Here is a 24385-nt window from a genome sequence, read left to right on the forward strand (position 1 = left end):
CTTTATCTCCTTTTCCATGGCCTCCGTTTTCTTCTCTGTTTCTTTTTGCTTTCTTTTTCTGGGATCAGTGCGATACACCACCCTGATTGTGAATCGTTTGCTCTTTATGTGTGCCACAGTTTCCGGGGGGTTCGCTGGGCTTTAGGTACGGGGACCTGTAGGCGCAACTATCTTTGATATTTCTCCTCATCCGTACTTTCCCGCGCCTGCGCCATTGATTTAATGTAGTGCTGCTTATTGTTTACGTCTCTTATCCTTGCCCCTTCTCGCTGTTGGGAAATTGTTTGGCACCTGATCCTACTGTTTTGTCTTATCATAAAATGAAAAACCCTTTCTCTCCTGGTGTCCTACCTGCGCGGCTCATTGGCCGGACTATATTGGATTGAAGACTTTGCTCTCCGAGGTGCCGCATGTGTTGACATTTGCTATTATTATCCTGGTTACTTAGCGGCCGGCCCCGGGGGGTTGTAGGCCCATACGTGTAAATGATTGAAACATCAATAAAGGTTTTTCAAAAATAAATAAATAAATAAATGGGTAAACAGCCCTTACAACGAATCAGTCACCCCGCATGCAATTAAAACGCAGTCGTTACTAAGACTGCGTTGTCACAACTCATAACATTACCCCGCAAGTCGTAACAACGACTTGCGTAGGGGGGAGAAGGTGTTGGATTTAAAATCCAACACCTTCCCTACTGTCCGCACAGACTGGAGTTGGAATAGTAAGGTATACTATTCCAACATCCAGCGCCCCCCTCCGCAAGTCGTTGTTACAATTTGCGGGGTAATGGTATGCGCTGTTACAACGCGGTTGTTGTAACGACCGCGTCGTAAAGGCATGCGTAAAAAAGAGGCATATTCATCTAAATGCTGCACCTTCCCATGGGAGGTCTAACAAGGAGAGATATATTTATTTCTCCTTGTTGTTTCCTATTTGTAAATGTCCTGCATTCCTGCCCTTTCCCTTTCAATCAGCGCAGAAAGTTGCCTTGCTGCACTGCATGAAATATTAATAAATCTTGCCCTAAATGTTGGGATAGAAATAGTAAAGATTAACACATGGATAGGACTTGTAAACCAGAGGGCAACTGTACCCACAAGTTTAATGTTAATATATATATTTTAAAAGTGATCTTCAAAATAAAGAGTACCTTCAATTTTGAGGGTCTTCATTCAAAACAGATAATTGCTGTGAAGAAAACTAGATTTACATGTGTGTTGAATGCTGGAAATTACTTGTTGCACAGCCTCGGCACACACAAAAGAAACTCGACAAACCTTAGAGATGACCTGAGACTTGAAAGCTTCCCATCCCACCTCATTATGTGTTAGTAAATAGAGCTTTCTGTCATCCGAGGGCTGAGCAAGAATGTCACGCCTGATTACACGCCGCATTACCAGCAACCCGAGCTGCATTCCTTATCTGTGCAGGCCTTTCAAGGAGTCTCATGTATACTGTACAAACCGCAGCAGAGGCCGTCCCAGAGGAAGTCTGTAATCACTCCCCACTTCAAAACAAACACTCGGCCCTTTCCCCTTCTTTGTTTGAAGAGTGATTTTACAGTAGCGAACACAGGGCACTTTGTAAACACACCACGCTTTTCCTTTGGGGTGTCCCACCTCTACAAGGGTTCGCTTTAAAATAACAAGCTATAACTTTCCCTCCTCGCTCAAGATAAAACTGCGCGCGAGGACGTGCCCTCAAATTCGAACATGTCTGCACCCTGGTGATGCTACTTTAACCGACGTTCCTACGAGTTGGTAAGACAAAAATACGCTGAGCTGCGCCAAAGCAGACGGCCACTGAACCTCAGAATGCAACCGAAAAGCAGGCATGTTGTGCTCGGTCGAGGACTCTTAGAGGCCTCTCCAAACCTTCAATCAGCTCAACATGGCGCCTTCTCTGGATATCTAGACATGTGCAGCTCGCCAGACAATACAGAATCATATTTCAAATCGTGAAAATTAGTATTTTAAAACTAATCAGGGGAGTTATATAATACCAATTCATAGGCATACTTTCTAGGAATTATAGTTTTTTATCCATCACGAAATAAAAAATAAAAAAACACAATATAAAAAAAATACAACATGCACACAGTGAATCATGTTTGCTGATGGGTGGATTTTAGATATCAGGTTGTTTGCCATTTCTTTCCTTGGCCTGTTGACGTTCTCGGGCCAGACTAAAGTCTCCGACTGTGAGATTACCTGAAGGAAGTACACCACCATAGGAGGGATGCTGCCTTCCACTGGCCCATGTCAGTGGAGGGGACGTGGTTTATTAGATGACGGTTTTCCCTGCCATGGTGTTTTTGGGTTGGGGTGAGGATCCTAGCTAAATCCTAAATTATAATCCATGCAAGTTGAATGAGTTTTGTCATGGGATACCCCTCAAGGTGCTCCTACGGATGGAGGGGGATGTCTTATGGCCCTCTACCTAACTCTGATCAGTTATGATATTTTTGTCATGTAGCCAATAACTCATCCTACTGAAATAAGCGGTTGGGTACCAGACTCCCCACTGCGCAGGATTTACGAGTCGTCGTCTTCTTTCCTGCGGGGTACAGCTCTTTGCTATGGGTCTAAGTAGCCAACGATGGATTCTTACTTCCAGGTTAACCACTATGCATACTTTATTTACATTATGTGAACAAAATCATGATAGGATTATGGTCTGCCAGGCTTGCTTAGACACCGCATTCCATCTCAAGTTCTACCTAGTTGCGGTCTTTTATTTATTTCTTATTGACATAGCAACTGCACCGCATGCCTATGCAGATTTTTTTCAAATGTGGCTAGCATTTCCATACCACACCCTTTTTGCTTGGGAAGTAGTTTCACGTGTTCATTGCCATCTCTCTCTGAAAATGTCCTCCATGCTTTACATAGGCAGGGATTCACAGGTACTGAGTACCAGCACTTCTTTAATTCCAAAAGAAGAGCATCTGCACTTCATGGAGAAGATGCAATACGTTTACCTGGAGAGTACCACGTTTACTGAAAAAGAGTACCTGCACTTTCATATTTCCACCTCAAGCCCCAAGATGACTGGCATCTCTTTGAATAAGGATGTTTTTGCCACAATCAAGCAGCTAAATCCCTACATACAGAAAAAAAACATAAGTGCAGCCCTGCAGAGATTTAACAGTGTATCAGGAGTACATGTGGTGATCTCATGCGATCTTCCCATGAGAGCTTCCTCTCCGTCCAATATTCTGTATTTCAGTGTGCAGGAAAAGCTAGATTCTGTTCCACTCGGGTAGGACAGAATGACAATGCACCAGATCAAGTTTCAATCGGAGTACAGATTTTTTTTATTTTCTTTAGAAGCAGCAAGAGGGTCACACGGTAAAATCTAAATTAATTCCAAGGCATTCATGTATCCCTCCTGCATTAGATCGCACCACAGTCCCAGTTAGCCTGCATTACACTACATTCCCGTGATGAGGTACAGTTAAGAGGTAGAGTGTCGCGCTATCCTGGACAAGCTCTTCTCACCTACCACCTTCATCACCAGATATGAGACTGCTCCTGGCAATATGAGCCCGGTTGAAGGCACCTTTGTTGAAAGGCTAGAAGTAAATCTACAAATCATAGCCCTAACATAATACTAGTTAGCATGAAGAAGACCGTCTATACAACAGACACTGAAACGAAGAAATAAAACTGCCCGACAGAATTAGTGCTTGGCAAACGTGTGCAGTGATGCTCATAGTTTCCTTACACAACTCTTGAAATAATAGTGCAGCGAATCAATTTTCATGGCTGCTTGAAGTGTCTTTCATTATCGTCCCAGACAAGGTGGAGTCAACAAGTTGCAATTAAAACACTAAGAAAGGATTCGTAGGGATTGACGTCATCCGAAAGGAAAGCAGAGTGGAAACAGTACTCCAAAAACTGATGAAGGATTTGACATTTGGATAACTGCAGTTGAAAACAACTGAAGATGTAGGGTGGGAAACTTAAATAACTTGTTTTTGCAAAGCGCACGTTCACACCTAAGGGCATCTTGGCACTGAATTACAGATATTAATTGTGGCCCACCTCAATGATACTCACTCTACCGACCTCGGAACAGCGAAACACTGAGTAGGCCTGTCGGGATCTGAACATTTGTCCAAGAGTTCAAACCCTGGGGAGGGTGGGGGCATTATTCCACTGAGCCACCAGGATGGAACATTCACCAGATGCAAGATTATAGGCCTTAAAAAGATCTCAAACCTAAAAGATCCAAGATGCACGTGGGTCTGCACATAAAAGCCGACTGTGGAAAGTGTAAGAGCCTGGTTTGAGAAATGTATTTATCTTTCATTATTTAAATTTACAGAGCACAACTGTGACCTAAACCGTATCCTGGTGTTTAACGAGCAGCAGGACAAATTAGCCACTCTCAAAAGGATAGACACCCACTCTTTAACGAGCCAAGGCTTTAATGCCTTCCTCAAAGCCAGAAGATCATGGGCAGCTCTCGGTGAGTGAAGCAAGCTGTTCCACTGCCTCACAACCAGCACCAAGAAGACACAGCCTCCTGCCCTGGATTTCTGAAACTTGAGGACCACTAAAAAGTTGGCCTTTGCAGATTGCAGAGACCTGTTGCCTGTTCCAGCATGGCCACTGTTTTGCCAGGCTAGAGATAGGTGTAAAATGCACTATTCTAAATATAAACACACCACCTAGGTGTCCTTGAAACTCAACGGGGAATGTTTTGCACTGAATAAATTAAAGAAAAGGAGCTGGGTCAGCCGAAACTATCTGAACAACCAAGGGTGGTGATTTTTCCTGTGGAGACCTTGTTCTGCCCAAAACTGTTCTACCAACTTCTTAGTTTTCCAACAAAACAGAACTGTCTCAGAGGAGGGCTTGGTATCCACAGAAGATGTATTTCTTTGTGGAGTGAACTTGAATTGAGACCGTAAAGGGTCCTAAAAGTCAGACATCCTAACTTCAAGCCATTAGGCCAATTCAAAATGGGATGAGGATTCTTATAATATAGGTCCATGTGAATAAAGTCCAGGAACAGTCTAACCTCTACAAATGGCTCTCACTGCAATTTGCACACCAGCTTGTTATGAAGAACCATATATAGGTTACAGTAACAGTCTTTAGTAAAGCGAGTTAGATTAGTGATAACAACTTTATCTGAGCAAAATGAGAAGCAACCTCCAGATGGGCCAAAATTGCCAACAACCATGGTTGGCCTGGTACCGACTCAACAGTCAAGGACGTCAGTGTGGACAGTTTAATCACAAAGGTTCTTAATTTTGGCAGTGACAGTAAAGTAGTATATATGTTTTCTACAACATAAGAGTTGCTGAGAAAAAAGGCTAAGAGGGGAAAAGAACAGCCTAACGGATAGAGCGGTCAACTTCGAAGTTTGTTTGAGTCTAGGCTGGGACGGTCAACATCTTGTGATTCTGGGCAAATCACTTAATCTCCCCATGCCTAACAAAATGAATGTGTCTGTCTGTAATGCAACTGGTGCTCATGTAATGCCTTTGGGTCAAGTTTGCGCTATATAAAACTCCGGGGGGGAAAACACACTGGGATGTGACATACCAAGGGAATTCGGTCCATAATATCAATGTCTTCTTAAATTACTTAATGCTAAAAGCAGCAACGTTTAATCTGACAGTGCAAAGGGCCATACTGTGCAAGCGACATCTACTCTGACCTACACCAGGATTCTTTTACAGGCTTATGGAGTTGCCAAGTTTGTTTGATTAAAGCTTTTGTGGCATTTGCTTAGTAACCTTTGATGGTATCTTTCGGGATCAGACAGTAGGGCCACTTTGGTGACACTGGGGCTAATTCTTTGACCAATCATACACCGTCGCACCTGGACTTTAACACATTTTCAGGCCCGGTGACCATCAAAGGGCTTGGCATCCTCACCCTGCTCCTCAGTGCAAACACCTTTCACAGTGTATTTTCTCATTCCTTTAACAAGAGGGGGCACTGTAATGTTGTAGGCCTAGAGACGGGGTAAAGTGTAAGTGTGCTTAGTCACAGCGGTAATTTACTGGAAGTCTGTGCGCAGAAGGGTAACTGAGAAGCAGTCTTAATGCTACAGGGAGGGGCTAACTTCGTCACAGCATGCGGATTCTACTTTTCTGATAATGTTCATCTCAATTAGCGGGACTGACTACAGAAGCTCTCTTTCAAAAGGCTAACTTTTTTTTTTTTTAAATCCGGTCCCGGCTGAAAATATATATATATTTTTTTTTAAGTCTTGCCCCGGTTCAATGGCGTTACCCTGCAACATTTACATTCTTTTAATGGTCGTTGTAGTACAAACAACGTTTACAGACCAATCATTTATCCGTGTAAAAAACAGAAAAGTGGGCAACTAATTTAATCTGTACCACCTACTGGAAGCACAACAGGCGTTGACATTTCATGTTTTGATAGAAATGCGCTGCTACACCTTGAAGAGTGGCCACGGCGCTTTACACAACAGAGTTAATAAAGAGGAGAAAAACGTGTACTTTGAGCAACAACAATAGTAAAATTAAAGTAAATGGTTTGCCCAGCTCTCTCCGCACTGACGCTGTTTTGACAAAGCCGTTAATAAGTTTAATATTTTAACGTCTCTTTCCGTCATGCTATTTTAGCAATACAAAAGCGTGAAGGAAATCCTTTTTGACGGTCTTTTTAATGCGTGGCAATTAGATCCGTAAACACAAAAAAAGCGGTCCTGGTGTAAGATAAACGACAGCGTTATGATAACAGAAAAAGTATGAGCCCTGGAAATGGGGAAAAAAATGAATTCGTTGCCTCTCTGTGGATGCGCGCCATGGGGCTCGCTGGACAGTCGCCTCCCTGCTCAATCGAGAGCCGCCATTTGAACACATGGTCAAATGTGCAGAAGCTGCGGAGACTCCCTCCTGAGCTCAGAAATGTAAATAGCTTACTGCAAGGTGTGTTATAATATAAAAAGAATAAATGACGCGGTATTTTCCTCTTCTCGGACTTCAGAGGGCCAGCGCTCGGAACATTCAGCCCCACCCACGCTTGTAACGTGAAAATGTCCTTTTATGCGCCTCGCTGCTGCACGCGGATGACTACCGCGGCCAGCACAATAGAAGAGCAGGTCTTATTGACTGCCTGTAATTGGACTGCTAATTTCAAACTTAAGTGTCAAGAGATCTTGCAATTTCCTAGTTCCGGTGAATGCATACCGCGGGGATTTCACTTTTCAGATTTGCAAAAGCGCCTACTTTTCACTTCATGAGAAATATTTACGGTATCCAAGAGTCCTTAAACCTAATCCGGTGAGCTCCTTGGCTCGCTTCCCACATCAAACGAAAGAAAAGCCCTTACAAACGTTTTACAGATCAGCGGGCCTTGGAAGAGCACAGGTGCTAATCTGGGCACACCTGCAGATATGTCATTCAGCCCCGACAAAGCAACGTGGGGAGGGCCCGAAAGGGGTGGAAAAGGGGAGGGGGGACACGACACTTTGTTGTCACCCTTGGCGTGAGAAGAGTGTCTCTAAATTCTGGCTAGTTCTAGTGAATCATATCAGATCTTTCTAACAGTACCAACAAGTTCAACAAGATACAAACCATGTCTGCTAACTTTAGACAAACAAAGCAAGTCAACTCCAGCCTTTCGCCCAGGGCGCTCTTGTGTGGGGTTCACGGAAAGAGGTGAGAGGTAGGGATTTCTATGTTGTCAGAACTGGTAGGAGGCAAGTCTCTACACCTCAGGGAACGGGATTCAAGTGTTTGGGTTTATTTTCCTTGCATGTCTGCCTCTGCAGTGAGTATCATTTGTCCCTCCCCACCTCCTACTGGAGTCATTTAAGGTGCTAGGTGTACCTTACTCACAAACATGGCTCCCTGCCCCCTCAACCGCTTCAAGACTGAGTGCTCTAGCAGGCGATCGACTATCTTGGATACATATCAATTTCCTTCCGCACCAAAAAAAGGCACAATCCACGATGTGGGTTTTATCTACAAGAATCACAAGCTAAAGCAAAGCAATTTTACATGCCATATGCATTTGGGGGCATGGTCAATATATGGGTCACCATATACGTTTCACCTAGTAAAGCTGATCAGTTCCATTGCATTTGAATAACGAATGTACGCTTAAGTGCACAGTAATAAGAGTAATGAACTGGGTTAGGAGTAGAAAGGCGCTGCTTGGCAAGAATGTCTCGTAATAGGATGGAGCATGTTACAACTAAAACTTAATATGCACCACATACACCAGAGTACAGATTGCGTGAGTGGAACACACTACGAAGTGTGAAGTGGGAGTACAGAGGACCTTTTGCGGCAGGGAGTGGAATCGCGTCTGCTGTTTTTGTAGCACCTCTCGCCTTATGCAAGTACACATTAATTATGGAGTGAGGCAGTCATCTCTGTTCTAGTTCTGGATTTGGAATAACAGTACCCCACTCCATGGCTACAGGGCATGTGCTTCGTCCACTGACCTCCCCAACGACCCACTCTCCGCCTCTGCTCAACAAGTTTATGAGAATTGCCACAAGGTAAACTTAGGGGCGGGTGGTTTGTGCCTGCTATTTTACACTGATAGTACACTTAGCCAATAGCAAAGCTGGATTCATAAAAAGGAAAGCCACCTTGTTTGTCTTACTGCCCCTTAGGAGCCCGAGTGCACATTCTTTCCTGGTATTGGGGCTATAATACTGGGCTACTGTAGTGAGAATGTCTCGGATGTCATGCCAGTATTGTGCCAGTGAGGGACAGCTCCATAACATGTGGCGGAAGTTAGTCTGTGGATCACCACAGCGTGGGCAGAGAAGGCCTGCATAGGGAAAGATATGATTAACCATCTCTGGTGTCTGATATGCCCTGAGTAGAACTTTGTACTGTATAGGCTTGAAGCGGGTGTTCCAAGAAATAATATGTGAATATCTGAGGGCCTTCAACCACTCTGTGTCATGTATTGCTCTGCCCAGGTCAGTCTCCTAAACTTATCGGAGCCCAAGTAGTGAAATTTGAGGATGTTACGTGAGGGCCTGATACTATCATGTGATAATACGTCACCAAGTGCTTATGGTTGGAAGCGTAAGTAGAAGTATATGACTTTGTGGTTTGTCAACTTTAATGTTCAAGTGTGTGCAGCAAGCTTGGACTATTATGTATAATGTACTTGGCTTTGCTGATTCTGAAGAGATCAGTGAGCTCCCCAAAGGGGAGGAGGCGTCCGTCTTGGAAAGATCACCCAATGTATGTATACCTGCCTCATGCCAGCCTCGCAGTTGGAGGTCATAAGGTACCCTTGGTGTTGGGTAAGCCTACAAGTGGTATGGGTGGAGCGCACAAGGTGACATATATAGTTAGAATTGCACTTTTGCCCCAACAGTCGGATGCCACTCTAACCAGGTGAGGCATTGTAGTGTCAGTTTTGACCTTCGGAAGTAGGAGTTGAATCACCTCCTCAGCCGGCTACGGGCCATAACCCCAGAGGATTCAGTCAAAAGATCAGCCAGATAGCCAGCGAGATACCCGCTGGAGCTGCACAACCAGGCAATAAGTGTTCAAAGGATGGTGATCCCAGGCCTTCCTCACCTACCAGGAGTTTGAGATCGGCCAATGCGATTCTGCTAAGACCATTACACCAGACTATTCAAGTCTTGAAAGAAATTCGCAGAGAATCACAATCAATGATATTTTTGACTTTTGTGTGTGTCTATGTGTGTGTGTGGGGGGGGGGGGGTGGAGGAGGTTAGAACCGAAGAATCTGGACCTCATAATGAAGCAGGGGAGGCTGCCTTAAGGGACCTTAGCATGGCTCCCAGGTTTTCTGTCTGGTTGCATGTGACTGAACTATAATAAAAAAAAAAAAAGCTGAGAAACACAGGGGCTACACTGCCAAAAAGAAACTATGAGAAGCTGCAGATTTTATGCTAGTTAATACCAAATCTCGTCTTTGAGGTGATTGAAGACAAACACCCATCAAAGATGTTCATCAGCGATGTATGGCTATTGACTAAATCTACCAATACATTAGTTGAACCGAGCCAGAAACACGGCTGTAGAAATGTACCCGGAGAAGAAAAGCGTGCTGGTGCATGCGCAGCAATTAAGTCTTGCTTCCATTCTATGTGCCTTATAGATTGTAATGCGGTCCCACCCCGAACATTAAACTGCTCCTACACCAAACATTGCAATGGCTCAAAATAACATAACCTTCAAATTTGCAGCAGGGTACCCAATACTTTAGCATCTGGTAAATATATGGGACAAACAATGTAACAATATATTTAACAAGGGCTTTGGTTCCTCAAGTTGCAATCTATTCTCAGTATCCCTCATTAAGAGAGGAACTCAAAGAAGACTCTTCATTACGAACTGCCATACTCTTCCCTATAAACTCCCTTCCATAGTGGAATACTTGGTGATATAACTTGGAAGTCACCTATAATCTGATTAAACATGTTTTTACGCCATCTGTCATGTGATTAAATGGGTTAAACTAAACTACATAGCAGACAGAATGCTTAACTTAAGATAATCAAAGGTAAGACTGAGATCATAACTATGGAGTGAATATAAAAAATAAAGGTGTGGTAGGGTGTTCAGAAACCCTAGCACACCTTATTGCTCATAGGTACAAACCTGGAGAAGTGCTTTACCACAGTTTAAATGCACAAAGGGAGGTGATGGATTGGCTAGCTACACCTTTACTAACGATGTGGTTTATAATTATTTTGGTCTTCCGTGGACCAACAACAACCACAACTCCTGATTTTTCCATCAACAAATTTGGAGTAAGGAAGCAATCTTTCCCCAGCGGGAAACAACCTTAACAACCAGAGCAGAGCCACGCATGCCATTTCACTGCAAGTCAAACCACACTTGCCTGAACCACGCATATGTGTGGTTAAGGCAGAGCGCAGCCTAGATGCTGGAATGGACAGGTAGGAAGAAGGATTGTGAGAGGACGAGGTCAGGTAAGTGGGTCTGGGGCCGGGTTTTGGGGGGGGGGGGTAGTTTTTCAGGGTGAGGGTAGTGTTTAGGGGTTGGGGTTGTTTACAGAGCAGGGGTCTGGGTTTTAGAGCTCAGGGCAGGGTTGGGGGTCGAGGTAGTTTTCAGGGGTAGGGGTCACTTTTTAGGGCGGAGGGTGGGGTGCTGGATTGTTTTTAGGGCATGGGGTCAGTTTTTAGGGATCGGGCAATAGGGACAGTTTTCAGGGTTGGGGGCAGTTTTAGGCCTCAGAGCAGGGGGGGCTGGGTCAGGGTAGTTTACAGGGTTAGGGATAATTTTTAGGGATCAGGGTGGGGTTGTTTTCAGGGCATAGGGACAGTTTTGGGGCTTGGGGTGGGTAAAGGGACAGTTTACAGGGCTGGGGGCAGTTTTAGGCCTCAGGGTGGGGGGGGGGTCTGGCCCGGGGTCATTCACAGATGTAGGGGGCAGTTTTTAGGGCTCAGGGAGGGGGGGACTGGTACGGGGTAGTTTTTAGGGCGTGCAGAACATTTTTAGGGCTCAGGGTGGGGCGGAAGGAAAGGGACAGTTTTCATGGCTGGGGCAGGGGTGTGAGCTTTAAATTGTGTAGTAAAGGCATGCGTGGTAAAGGCATGAGTGGTAAAGACGTGGGTGCGGCATGCGTTGTACCATCATACAACATTATCCAGCACTTCTCCTTGTTCCGTTGTGCTGCCTCCAACTAAAGCATGACAAAGGTGGGAAAACATGGCGCGCTGGCAACTTGTGCCCATCCTATGCAATGTTTAAGTGACCTATCCTACTCAATCCTGGTTCCACATGGAGCTTGGACGGCATGGCAATGTGATATGGAGTGGGGAAAGCTAGAGAGATCCAGATGCAAGAATTTACAAGGGGAAATAACATTCTACATTGTTGAACTACAGATAAGCGTCAGCTTTATTAGTTTTTATCTTAATTGGGAACAGCAGTCATTCAGAGATGAGACGTTACTGTACAACAGCAGAAAGGTACAGAGTGTTCTCCGAGTGTAATGGCAACAAAGAAACCAACATGAATAATATTGGAGTAGAATGGAGTGTGTTGTAGGGCTTAACAAAGTATATACATCCACGGTGTACTATATTATTCCAAGACCACACAGTTGCCTTCTTATGAACGCGGAAATGTCTATTAGCCACAGAATTCTCTTGTAGCCTAACCCTTCAACAGGCACTCTTGAATTCTTTTTTATGTACAAACTTGTGGCATACCTAGTCACCCAATGCAACAAACAATTTATAAAACGTAGTTTGGCTTCTTGCTTTCACATTCATACATCACCGCAATAGCTTCAAAAGCACGCCACGTTTGATTTGTTGCAGCAACCAGCATTTAATGCCGAAATAAAATGCTTAACAGGGCAAGAACTCTTTTCTCTCACCCTCATTCTCTGGTACTGCCTTTGTGTAAGGACTGCAAGGCCCCTGGGACATATCAAGGGTACTAGAGACTCCTAAACCAGCAAGGTAAATGAACTGTCATCCGGCAACCGAAATACGTCTCTCCTTGTTTCTGGGTCGAGGGAGGTCTGATTCAATTAAAAAAAAGCCTTAAACCTGCAGCCCTCGTGTGCATGCTCTCTTCCATTGGAAGATGTATGTATGTATGTGTGTATGTGTGTGTGTATATATATATATATATATATATATATCTCCGAGGAACATGCTGCCAAAAATTAAAAAAATTGTATCTATATAGAAAATATAACCGCTCTTTATCCACTTCTATAGCTACTATTAACCACAGAAGTATTACAAAGTACGAGGGTTACTGCCAAGGGAAAAAAGGTGAAAAACATATGACTGCTTTTAAAGGCAGCCATATATCAGTAAATAATAATTAATTGTATATGTCTTTCATTCAACTGCGCTACAAATCACAGTGCATGCAAGGAGTGCCTGCTAGCACTAGAACAAATATTGGTATAAAAACCACTTTATAATGATTATTTTCAATGCCATCGCTCAGGAGGGCCACAATGTGCTCAAAGCATCCTTTTGTTCTAGAAGCGCCACTGAAAGTAATGCTCCCACTAATGTTCCCAAAAAGTAGCAAGGCTCAAGTTACCATTAAAAAGTGGTGTGAAGGCCAGGGGAACATCGCAATTTCACCCGTATTTTCCGGCTGCTGTAATTTCTCACAGGTATCCCTCAAGGGGAGGGAAGGTTACAACCTTGAGGTCAGGTCAATGAGCTGTGAGGTGCTTGTGCAACAGAAGGTGCTTAAGTGACCACGGTTCGCACATATGGCACTGAAAGTAAACATGGCTGCCCTGAGAGATCTTCCAGGGGGATTGATCTGAGGAGAAAGACATGGTGAGGACTTCCCAGGCCAGGCTCTCAAAAATGGATCAGGCCTCTAGTTCACAGCATTTAGTCTACTGTGCTCTGCTGCACTGCCATGGAAAGCAGCAAAACATGTAAGCCCGCAATCTCAAAATATCATCAGAGAGGAGAGAAGACAGGACAGACCGCTCAATTTCTGAGACTACTATTTAACTAGAAATGTTTGTTTATGAAGAAGAAAAACATTGAAAAAGCTACAATTGTACTAGTAAATTTCAAGGAAAATGCTGGAAAAAACACTAATATGTTGAAAAAAGGGGTCCCTTCTTTAGGCCTTCAATAATATATGTTGTATTGTTATCACCTAATGACTATCATCAATGAATTAACATTATTAGCCTTAGAGAATATCATGCTCTACTTGAGAAATTGTTAAGCGGGGTTGTATTTAGGTCCCACTGCTTGAAATTAATTTCTTAGTCTTGTTTGCATCACTGAAGACGATGGTGACTAACTGTACGTACGGATAGTCTCCCAATGTTATTTTAGCTTTTTTGCTCATTGTATATTAAATAAATATTTTTGCTATTCTGAATATAAAAATTGAGTTCTCGTCTATGTTTGCATTGAACTCATTATCTATGTATTTTTGATTCAGTTACTATTGTGTAGCTATATTCTCGCAACTCGAATGTAATAGTTTTTGCTCAAGACAAACTTCGAAGTTAAAAACGATAATACGTGCAGACAGAACTGAATACAGATAAGGATACATTTATAATTAAAGTATGCCTGTCTTCCTTGCTTTCATGTTAAAATTCAGAGCCGACAAAAGGCACACGTGGCGCTGCATTTTCCTGTCACAGTAGCATTGCTGCCCCAAGGCTTTTCACCTGCAGCTCTCTGCAACACACACAAAATATGCTCACACCACATAATAATTTAAGAGCATCAAACCTCCATTTCTGGATTATAAAACGTGTGGCTAGCATACTATCAGACCGGTCAAACAACAAGGGCACTAAGGTAAAAACACACAAATATTAACACAAAAAGCAAAAAGACACATGAAAATACACCACAGTACACCGAGAGAGGTTACTCCAAGTCCACACTGCTGCTTGTAGAGGTGTGGCCTTCTAGGAGCGAGAACCAGGATGTTAATCTAGAACCATTCAAATGCAGTCCATGTTCTGAAGTCTCTGGTGCTCACTACTAGACTCTAATAAACAGGAGCTCCCAAGTGCCATAGGTCTTTGTAAGGTGCATGGCGAAGAACTTGTTGAAGAGCATGTAAAAGTTAGCACAGAAAAGAAGAAATCCATGAACTACAGGTGAGCAGCTGTTACACGCCATGGATTTCCTCTATTTTTCAGAAAGAATCAATTATGTGTGTTGATCATTGCTATAGGAAGGCAGTGGATCTGGATTAAACCATTTATTTCGTAAAATTAGGAATTTAATTGTAGCACGACTTGCACCTATAAGAGCTTCTTAAAATTGTACCGCGCCGTCTGTACAGAGGCTCTGCAGATCTCAACAGACAACACTTTTATGGAACAAGAATTGGCAAAGCCAATAGGTCATGCCGATGAGCGACCTACTGGCTATAACAATGTTCTCTTCAAAGTAAAAAAAAAAGTGCTATGAGATGGCCTGTGCTAGACGCATCATTGCTTTTATTTTATTTATTGATGGAGGCATCACAGAGAGAGGGAGGGCGACCAAAAAAAGTTTAGGGAAAAAAGCAATATGACAGGGCCAGTTGTGTGTCCTTTTTTATTTTAATTGCAGATGGGTGGAGTGAGGGTGCATGGCTTTAAGTGCCATCCGTGTCATTTCACTTTTTTTTTTTGTTATATTGGCGGGGCGGGGACACGGAGTTCGGGAGGGGCAAGCACCAACATGGAGGGAACGGGAGAGGAAGGGAAGGTGCAAAGAACAACACAGAGAGAAGGAGGGGACAAGTAGCAACAAGGGGCGGTAAGGGGCAATCTACTACCCGGAGGACAGGGCAAGCAACATCACAGAGGGCGGGTAGGAGTTGGAAAGCAACAACATGGAGGATGGAAGTATGGGCAAGCAACAACATAGAGCAGGGAGGGTGAGGACGTTAAAGGAACACATGCAAATTAATATTTGAAAAGTACATATAAAGAGAGCAAGAAGAAGAATTTGTCACTGATTGTATGTAAAAAGAAGCATATGGCTTAGACATGTAATTGCAAGGAAATGTTTCAATAAAACGAAAAAGTTCGCTCACACAAGGCAAGAATTGGCAGGACAGAAGTACTTTAACCATGCTCCCAGGGAGGGTCAAACAGAAAAAGAAGTTAAGCTGGCATGCGATGACCAAAGAGAAGCAAGCACATGACTGATTATTAAACCAACCACTTGTAAGCAATGGGCGGACTCTAAGCCCACTGTAAACTAACAAAATGTCCTGCAAGCATCAGCACATGCGCTGTCTAAGGTGAGACCTAAAAATCTGGATTAAGCGAGCTGTGAGGCCGCGTGGTACCAGCTATTTGTCTAGTAAGCAGAAGAGTACTTTGTGACATTGGTAATGAAATGTGGCTACAGTTAACACAGTGGACCCATTGCAAGCACGTATTTATTTTGTTGTATTGTCCTGCATGACCTGTGACATGAGAACCACTTCATAGCACTATTCCAAGTAAAAGTTGACATTTTTAGGACTTTTCCTACTGGATCGGGGAATCCTTCAGGTTTTTATTTGTTGACTGACTGCAATATTGTCCTTCGTGTGACCCTGTCCTCTAAACTCAAGGGGAGGGGCCTGTGACTTTCTAGGAGGCATAGAAAGTCTCTCTCGTTTCAAGATTTATTTTATATAATGTCAGATTTGGTTAGTTTCACACGTAGGTTGACCATACATGTACCAAGGTAATTTTAAGACACATAGTAGTGGTTAAAAGCAGCACCTGCCTAAACTGGGTCGGTTACAACATACGTTCAAGTAATTCTGCCACAAAGAGCACCCTGGCATAGGAGGTGTTGCATACAGGAGCAGGCCTGGCAGAGGGGGAGATTATCATGGTAAAGGCAGGATTCTAGTTTTTAACCACTTACCCAGCCGTTTTCATTGTAATGAAGCAGCAAACAGTGATCTAGAGATTTTATTGATGGGGAGAGAGAGAGAGAGTGTGTGTGTTTTGCATTGTGCCGTATTGTGGGGTTTTAAGCTTTGCAGCACAGGCATATAATTGGCAGGCATACTTATTCTCCCACATCAAATGCCATACAAAATGTTTCTTAATCCCAAATGTGGTCTCTGGAAATCTACTGGCGTAAAGGCGATTGTTCAGTTGTTCCTAACCCCTCTGTTGGGTACTCCTCCTTACCACCCCTAGGGATGGAGTTGATGAGTTTGTGCCGGGGAACCAGGTTATGTCCCGATTGCCCAGGCTCATCTCTGTGAAAGGCATCAAGGAAGGCCCGACTGGGATGCCTCTGGCACAGTTATCAGGTCCGCGTACGAACTAGAGCTTGCATCCAAGTCCGGGACCTGACTGTTTTCCATAATTTTTTCCAGATCCCTTGGTGTCCACCAGAACTATACAGTGAGGGAAAGACACGTTTGGGAGACGAACCAGGAGTCTACGAAATATGTCAAAATGGATGATTCCGCTTTACAAATGTTATTGTCTACTTTGCACTGTAAATGTATTATGCATATGCTGTTCTATCATGTAAAAATTGGAACTACAATAATTTGCTACTGTAATAAATATGACCTGCGATGTAGGAAAAAAAATGACAGTGGCAGGCCCTTTCGTTTTTGGGTCTTCAATCTGAGGCCCTCCCCACTTGAGGGCCCATCTTATAAATGCTGCCTACATTTACACAGATTCATGCCCTGTTTTTCTGCTGTACCGTAGTGCACAAATAAAGTTCTTTGTTAGGTGCACAACTGTGCCATCCTTATTTCTACAGATGTGGGCCTACCCGCATGGCACACCTGCTCTCTTTCATGAGATGTGTACCCACACAAAATACTTTGTTGTTAATTAGCAGTAGAATAGGATGCAATCTGCCATCAGCATGGCATCGCAGCACCTTTCTGTAGGCCAGGGCAGCACTTGCAATGAGTGTAGGCAAAAGTGACCCATGTGGACAACATTGTGATGCCCTGCTATCCCAGAAATACACCCTGAATGCAGGGGGCAATGTTTTATGAACTTCTCCTTATACAAAAACACTCTAGAATAAAATATATTTTCCCAAAACATGAAAAGCATTCCAATGGCAAATGTCGCTCTGCTGCTATTGCCTTAAGCTATTTAACAGAGTTTAATGCTTTTGTGAGAAAAAAAACACTGGTTAATCCTCACACGTTACCTAAGCAAAAAAAAAAAAGTCCCAACTCCAGCAGGTCACCACGCCCCCCCCTCCCCCCCCCCCCCTCTGTAAGCCAATAATCAGTATGGGACCCTGGAGTGAAGGGGCTCTTCCTGCTGGAGTGCCAGCGTCTTGTCGGTATTTACATATGAATTTACTGTCATCAAAACAGCAACCAAGTCAGCGGAATTAAAGTGACAGGACCCTTAGATCGACATCCTAAAGTGAAGGGGCTGGTGCCTCCCCCTCCTCCTAAGCATGCCCCACAGCAGCCTGCGCAAGCCTGGGGGACATCATACCCTCCGGATCCCTCATTAGGGAGCAGCGGGGGTCGGGGCCAGCTGTGAGGAACCTGCCCCACCGGCGGCTCTCTCCGGGGGTCGCCCGGGCAGTAATGCGGTGGGAATGCGAGGCCTCTGAACCTCCGAGGCCCCCCATGTGTCGAAGGCTAAATGGCCGTTGCTCGCGGCCAAACGTTTGCCGCGTTTAAGGGCTTAAAGGCACACGGAACCTACAAAAAACAGGGTTTTGTGGATTACGCCGAGAAAATGTGCTGCAAAGTAAGATCTTCAAAGAATATACGGGTACAACGTTGTTTACTTGTTAGTTAAATGGAGAATCAGAAGAAAATTAGTAAAAAGACGGAGACGCTTTGGCAAAAAAATTGTAATGCAAAAAGACAAGCGGAAAATAGGAGAAATTAAAGAAATCGTCCAACGAAAAATACTCAAGCTTTAAGTGAAAAATGTCAGATAACGCTTCCTGGACTTAGGAGTACTCGTAATGTACCAATGTTCAGGCCAACAGGTGTTTTAATGTAGTGAGAGAAGACAATGCTCCGGCCTTGGGGGGACGGGCTCCCTCAGAATAGACTGCTGATTTCACCTCTACTCCCTCCTCGAAAACATTAAATATAGATTAATTATCTGTAACGCAGAAATACTACCTTCTACGAAAAATACTTTTGTGATGTTGAACGATGATGGATGCTAGGATGGCTGGGTTTGCACTGAAGGTTTTCACAGCACACTATGGGTCTGCAAATCCCTTCAGCCAAAGAAGAAATGCCCTGAAAGCACAGTACAGATCAGTACATTTTCGGACCGATAGGTGGCGGATGTGGTTGAGCGGGCAGCGGCCGAGGAGATTCGTTTGAGGAGATGGACGTGAGGTGAGGGCGCAGGAGAACGCGGAGGTCTGGGTGGGATTACTGGATCGGTTGACGCGCACTGAGGGGGTACATTCCGCCTCCACACCAGAGGCCGAAAGGTCTGCGGACACGTCGGAGGCATGAGCTGGTGCGGAGAAGGATGGATTATGGGCTTGTACTGGGTATGCTGGACTTCTCATCTTTGTGATGTTTCATTCCTACTACTCTGAAACATGAACCTTTACTGTGAGGTGATGGATTGTGGACAGAAGTTTGGTACCGGTTGGTACCGTTTCCTTGTTTGTGCTGAAACCATTAAAAAAAATTCTCTATATATATTTTGTAGAAGACTCCACAGTATTCTATGCAAAGGAATACCTCGCACTCCAAGGCTCGTTTCAAAGTAATGTTTAATGGCAACGCGTTTCGAGCACGCGCTCTTCTTCACAAGCCAGGATTGTGAAGAAGAGCGCTTGCTCGAAACGCGTTGCCATTAAACATTACTTTGAAACGAGCCTTGGAGTGCGAGGTATTCCTTTGCATAGAATACTGTGGAGTCTTCTACAAAATATTACCGGGACCCGAAACCCGGGAACTCGCACCGACCCCGGGAGGAGTGGAGCTGACGAAGTCGGGAAACTTTCTTACTCATATATATGTGTGTGTATATATGTGTCTGTATATATGTGTCTGTATATATATATATATATATATATATATATATATATACATATATATATATATATATATATATATAAATATAATCAGTAAATTTTCACTGGTGAATGTGATACTGCTCGGGAACATGGACCCGGCAAAGCCCAGTTTCTGCGAACTCACGCAGAGTCCAGATTACTGATGTCGCGGATCCTTTCCTTGTACGGTGCTGGCACACTCTGCGGCACTAATATTGAGCTATTTTGTAATTCTAACACACATTAGGCTTGTCTGGACCAAACTTTCAACTACTGGTTTAACTCCTGGACACCATAGGCCACAAAAGAAAGATGGCCAGCTAAACTTTGCAGAGGGTCTGCCACTGCGCAGCACCAGCTGTGGCACTTTTATTTAGTAACTCTTGATCCATTTAAACTAGAATCCATTATTATGTGGAAAACGCCGCTGCCTCAGAATAGAGTGGCCATGGTTAAAAACAACTGGTGTTCCGATAGATACATAATCATTACACAATGAAATAAGGAATGTTAATAACTAGTATTTGTCTGCAATATTATTATTCAAGAAAAGGTTAAGTGAAGATACTAAAACACGGAGACAGTCTCACAGAGTGCAAGGTCGAAATGAGCGAGGCGCTTTGAGCCAGACCTTGAGAGGAGAAAAAGCTGTGCTTCAGGAAACTTCTGGAAATGACAACATTCATTTTAGTTGTGAAAGTGGAGGCTGACAGAGCAATCAGAAGGCAATAGACCGATATTCTCAACACACCTCAGAACTATTAACACAATTTGTACATGACTGAAACAACAGACTCCTCCATGTTTGATTTCTGAAGAACAGAGAGAATCATTAGATCAGCTTATTGCGCATGAAGAGAGAAAATCAGTGGATAAAGCCATGCATGTGACATCAAGCCCGGGACCAGATGGATTCCCAAAATCATTTAATAAAGAATGCTGTCCTTGCCTCGTATAACCTTTTCAATGCGTTTGCAAACAGATCACCACCAAGGGGATCATGTCACCACCTAGGGCCAAGGCAAAGATATCTATTACCCCACCCAAACTTATGAACAATCGTGAGGACTGCAAATTTTACAGCCCTAAATCGTCAATGTGCATTCATAAATTTACACAAAGATAACCCCCCCAAAAATGCAACCTATAATGCCCAAACTTATCCGCCAAAGCGGGCTGGTTTGATTTTAACAAGTAGGGGATGAAGGCCAAACTGCACTACATTTGATTGATAGAACACAGAAATAGGGGAGGTCAGCTTTTGCTGATCTCTGCTGAAGCAGAAAAAGCCTTTGATTGAGTTAGTTGGTTCTTCATCCCAAAAACAATGCAATATAGAGAGGGCTGGCTTAAAATACCACAAGCTGGATAGTCCAACCCGATGGCTCTTATCAGACTCAATGGTCTTAAATCGGGAAAAAACAATATCTAAAGGGCAACAAGGTAGGGAGGCCCACTATCACCTCTTGTTTTTGTGCTACATTTAAAGCGATAAACTCAGATGTGTTGAGATGGCACAGCATGTCCCTCTCATAACTGAGCTGTATATCTATCCGCTGTTAAAATGATACATTTATCCAAAATTCCCTTCTGGCTTTAAGACAAGATCATTGATGGTGCCCAACAGTTTCTCAAACAGTTCCAACGCTTTTGCATGAACTTTATAGGCAAGAGTAAGAGGTCAAAGATCTCTCATAAAATTGGATATCTCCATAATAGTAAAGGGAACCTGGGAATCCCTCCTGCAAATGGTATTACCAGGCAGCACACCTTTGACATTTTCTAGCGTGGTTCAAAGCGGAAACTGAAAAGCATTGTTTTGTAAATCATAACCTAGCTGACAGACCACTCTGAGGGATACCACGGTTGCACCCTAGAGACAGACCACGTAATACATACTCATCGTCAGTAATAATAATAATAGCTCAACTAATAATTTGGAATGAGATAGACCCAAAATGAACCTCAGCTCTCTGCCAGCCCCATTCACCCAATCAGTGTAGAAAATACTTTATTGCTGATTAATACAAATCATTACAAACAGGAAATATATATATATATATATATATATATATAAAAAACAAATAATTTGTACATAGACACAAGACTTTGTAAAGTATAAAATAATATTGAGGATATGTTAGATTTCAATTCGGTAAACACACCATATTTAAGTTGCATTTTGAGGATTCTTTCTCCAGATCCTAATTTAAAGTGCCATTGCAAAGTGTCTTTATATATAAACGTTACAAGGGTGCCAACCTTCTCCGATTGACATTCCATTTCTTATATTATAAATCAGAAATTTCACAATTCACAAAAGACGACGCTACATTATTTTAAAAACAAATAGTTAAAATTTCTAAGACATTTTATAAAGAATTACCTATACTGCCCCGTATTTTAAAATTCGAAATAAAAAAAGTCATGATAAAAAAAAAAACATAGGGAAAGTGCCCCTGTGTGGTTCCTTTTTAAATGGACCCTTTCTCTAAGTCTCCTAAGAATTGCTTAAAGTGCCACTGTGCAAACCCTTTCAGAGAAGCTTATGAAGGTATAGTTGACAATAACATCTTTGGGACAGCATCGTTGAACAGACCCAATCCTAGGCAACCACGTCTTCCCACCATAAATGGAGAAATTAACTATTAAAGCACAGAGACCAGCTAGGCATTCCAAATTGGGAGATATATTCCAGAAAACAGTTGTTAAATCATTTGGGAAAATACAAAATCAACACATCCGATATTTCCAAATCCGATACTGGGTTCTTAACACAGAAATTAAAACTGCAGTCACCTGCTCCCTATCAGCATTTGAATTATTACTACAAAGAACCAAAGAGAAACATATTTTCAACAGAATGTCGCATCCCTCACATTGTACTTTAAATGAGAAGAGGAACTTGGCCAATAATATACAGATGACCAATCGCACACTATTATATCTACAAACAGGAAGGGAGTCTCTCACCTACAGGGTGTACAAATATATCATAAAATACTCTATAGGTGTCTACCCCACCAATCCATTGAGATAGCATGCCACTAACCCGTTGAATCAGACAAATGGTGACATTGAGACAAAAATGGGACCATAACACATATACTATGGTTCTGTGAGAAGCACCACCCCTTTTGGGAAGAAATCCTCAAAGCAATATGTGTAGTTTGAGGAATTGTAATACCACAATATCCAAAAAGTGTATTGTATGGCTGGTTGCACATTGGACTGCTTGCACAAAACCAATACAAGTGCACACAAATGAAAGCAACTGCTGCTAATCAATAAGCGTCTGGTAGCAAAACAATTTTTTTCGAAATGGGACACCTCCACTACTCCACATTTACAGCACTGGTGCCACAGTTTATTATTTAAATTAGACATAGCAAAAAATCTCCTTTGCCACCCAAGGAGAAGAGAAATGCTTCACTAGAAATGTAGCACCCATACTGGCCTATTACTTGTAGAGAACTCCGATGCGCCCTAGAACCCAGAGAGAGTAACACATTATTTCAACACCCGATCCTTCAGTAAAATCTGACCTGGAACAGCTAAACTCAATTTAAGGAGCCTTTTTCTGCATAGGTGTATAAATGTGTATAAGGTATGATAGTCCAGTAGCATAGTATATATATCCCAGGACTGAGGAGGAGGAGGGAATACCTGATGGGCCTTACTGCTGTAATATGTTTTACATTCGTTTATCTTATGAAATTATGAACAATAAGTGTTTGAAACCTAAAAGTGGAAGATAATATCTGGAGACAGTTCTGCAGATAGGGAATCTGCAGGAAGTAGTATCCTTTTGAATCACAAAATGACATAAAACGCAAAACAGCATGAAAAATCCTACCATGTGCACATAACTACTTTATACACAAATGCATGTTACTAAATTTCATGGATATGCAGTTAACACAGTTTATGATTTATGTCTAAACGGGGCATCATCATTAGAGAAATTTAATAAAATAAGTATATTGAAGTGAAAACAGAAATTTTAAGTATGAATGTTAAGCAAAATATCTATAAGAATGTATTGTAGGAAGTGCAATTGTAATTCTAATAAAAATGCAATTACTGCATTAGAATGGTTGCACACATTTCTCCATTTTATTTTCAAGGAATATATCAATTTAGTGAAGAACTAAAACATTTTAAAAAAGTTTATCATTAAAAGATTACATAAATGTGAAGACATACATCAACAATGAGAGATAACATATTAACACCATACACCTACTGTGGTGTAAAGCCTCTTTCTTGTTGATCTTCATTCAATTTTGTGCACATCAATCATTTATTTCAACAACATTATCGTGAAACAAGAAATGAATCCACAATGTTCGTCGACACATTTCAGTGGATCACAATTAATCAAAACCATTTTCTGACGGACACACAATTGGATACCGTCCACATATAACTCAAATATTGCTAGCATAAAGAATATATGTTGATATATTGTCATGAAATGTACACAATCTTTTTAATGATAATTAAAACATTTTTTTTTTTAAATATCTTGTATTTGTGTGCAGTCTTCACAGCTTGTCCTTGAAATGATTGATGTAGATGCCTTGGGAAGTTTTAGCTTTCTTTTATTTTGAGTGCGACAATCTAGACGTGGGCCTTGTCATGGAAAGCCAATAGTGCTGATCCCAGTGCTCATCATGTACCATGGGCAGCTTTGCCTTACTTTCCTTTATGGTGCTATATGACTCCAGTGATGTCATGTGTAGGATGGTATCCAACACCAGATAGAGCCAAATGCAGCCTACTGGAACAGGAGAGCTATTACAAAGTTTCTTGATTGAGTCTGGTGCCCGAGGATATTTCACAGGTGAGGAAAGTGCACGTTTAAGTATCCATCAGAAAAACATTTTCCGTCTACACTCAAATAATTTTGCTATTGTGCGGTGGG

General features: G+C 42.6%; 1 protein-coding gene and 1 long non-coding RNA gene across 2 annotated transcripts in view; one reads left to right on the forward strand and one right to left on the reverse strand.

The window, feature by feature from the left end:
- Positions 1-16914, forward strand: part of LOC146785295 (uncharacterized) — a 221390-nt gene extending 204476 nt beyond the window's left edge. Inside the window, exon 3 of the long non-coding RNA XR_014970617.1 lies at positions 16808-16914. This is a non-coding gene — a long non-coding RNA (uncharacterized LOC146785295). The remainder of the gene's footprint in view (positions 1-16807) is intronic.
- FARSB (phenylalanyl-tRNA synthetase subunit beta) overlaps positions 1-24385 on the reverse strand; it is a 267705-nt gene that overhangs the window by 2865 nt on the left and 240455 nt on the right. The gene's annotated exons all lie outside the window — the stretch shown is intronic.

Source organism: Triturus cristatus, chromosome 11, assembly GCF_964204655.1.
Source record: "Triturus cristatus chromosome 11, aTriCri1.1, whole genome shotgun sequence".
Lineage (NCBI taxonomy): Eukaryota > Metazoa > Chordata > Amphibia > Caudata > Salamandridae > Triturus > Triturus cristatus.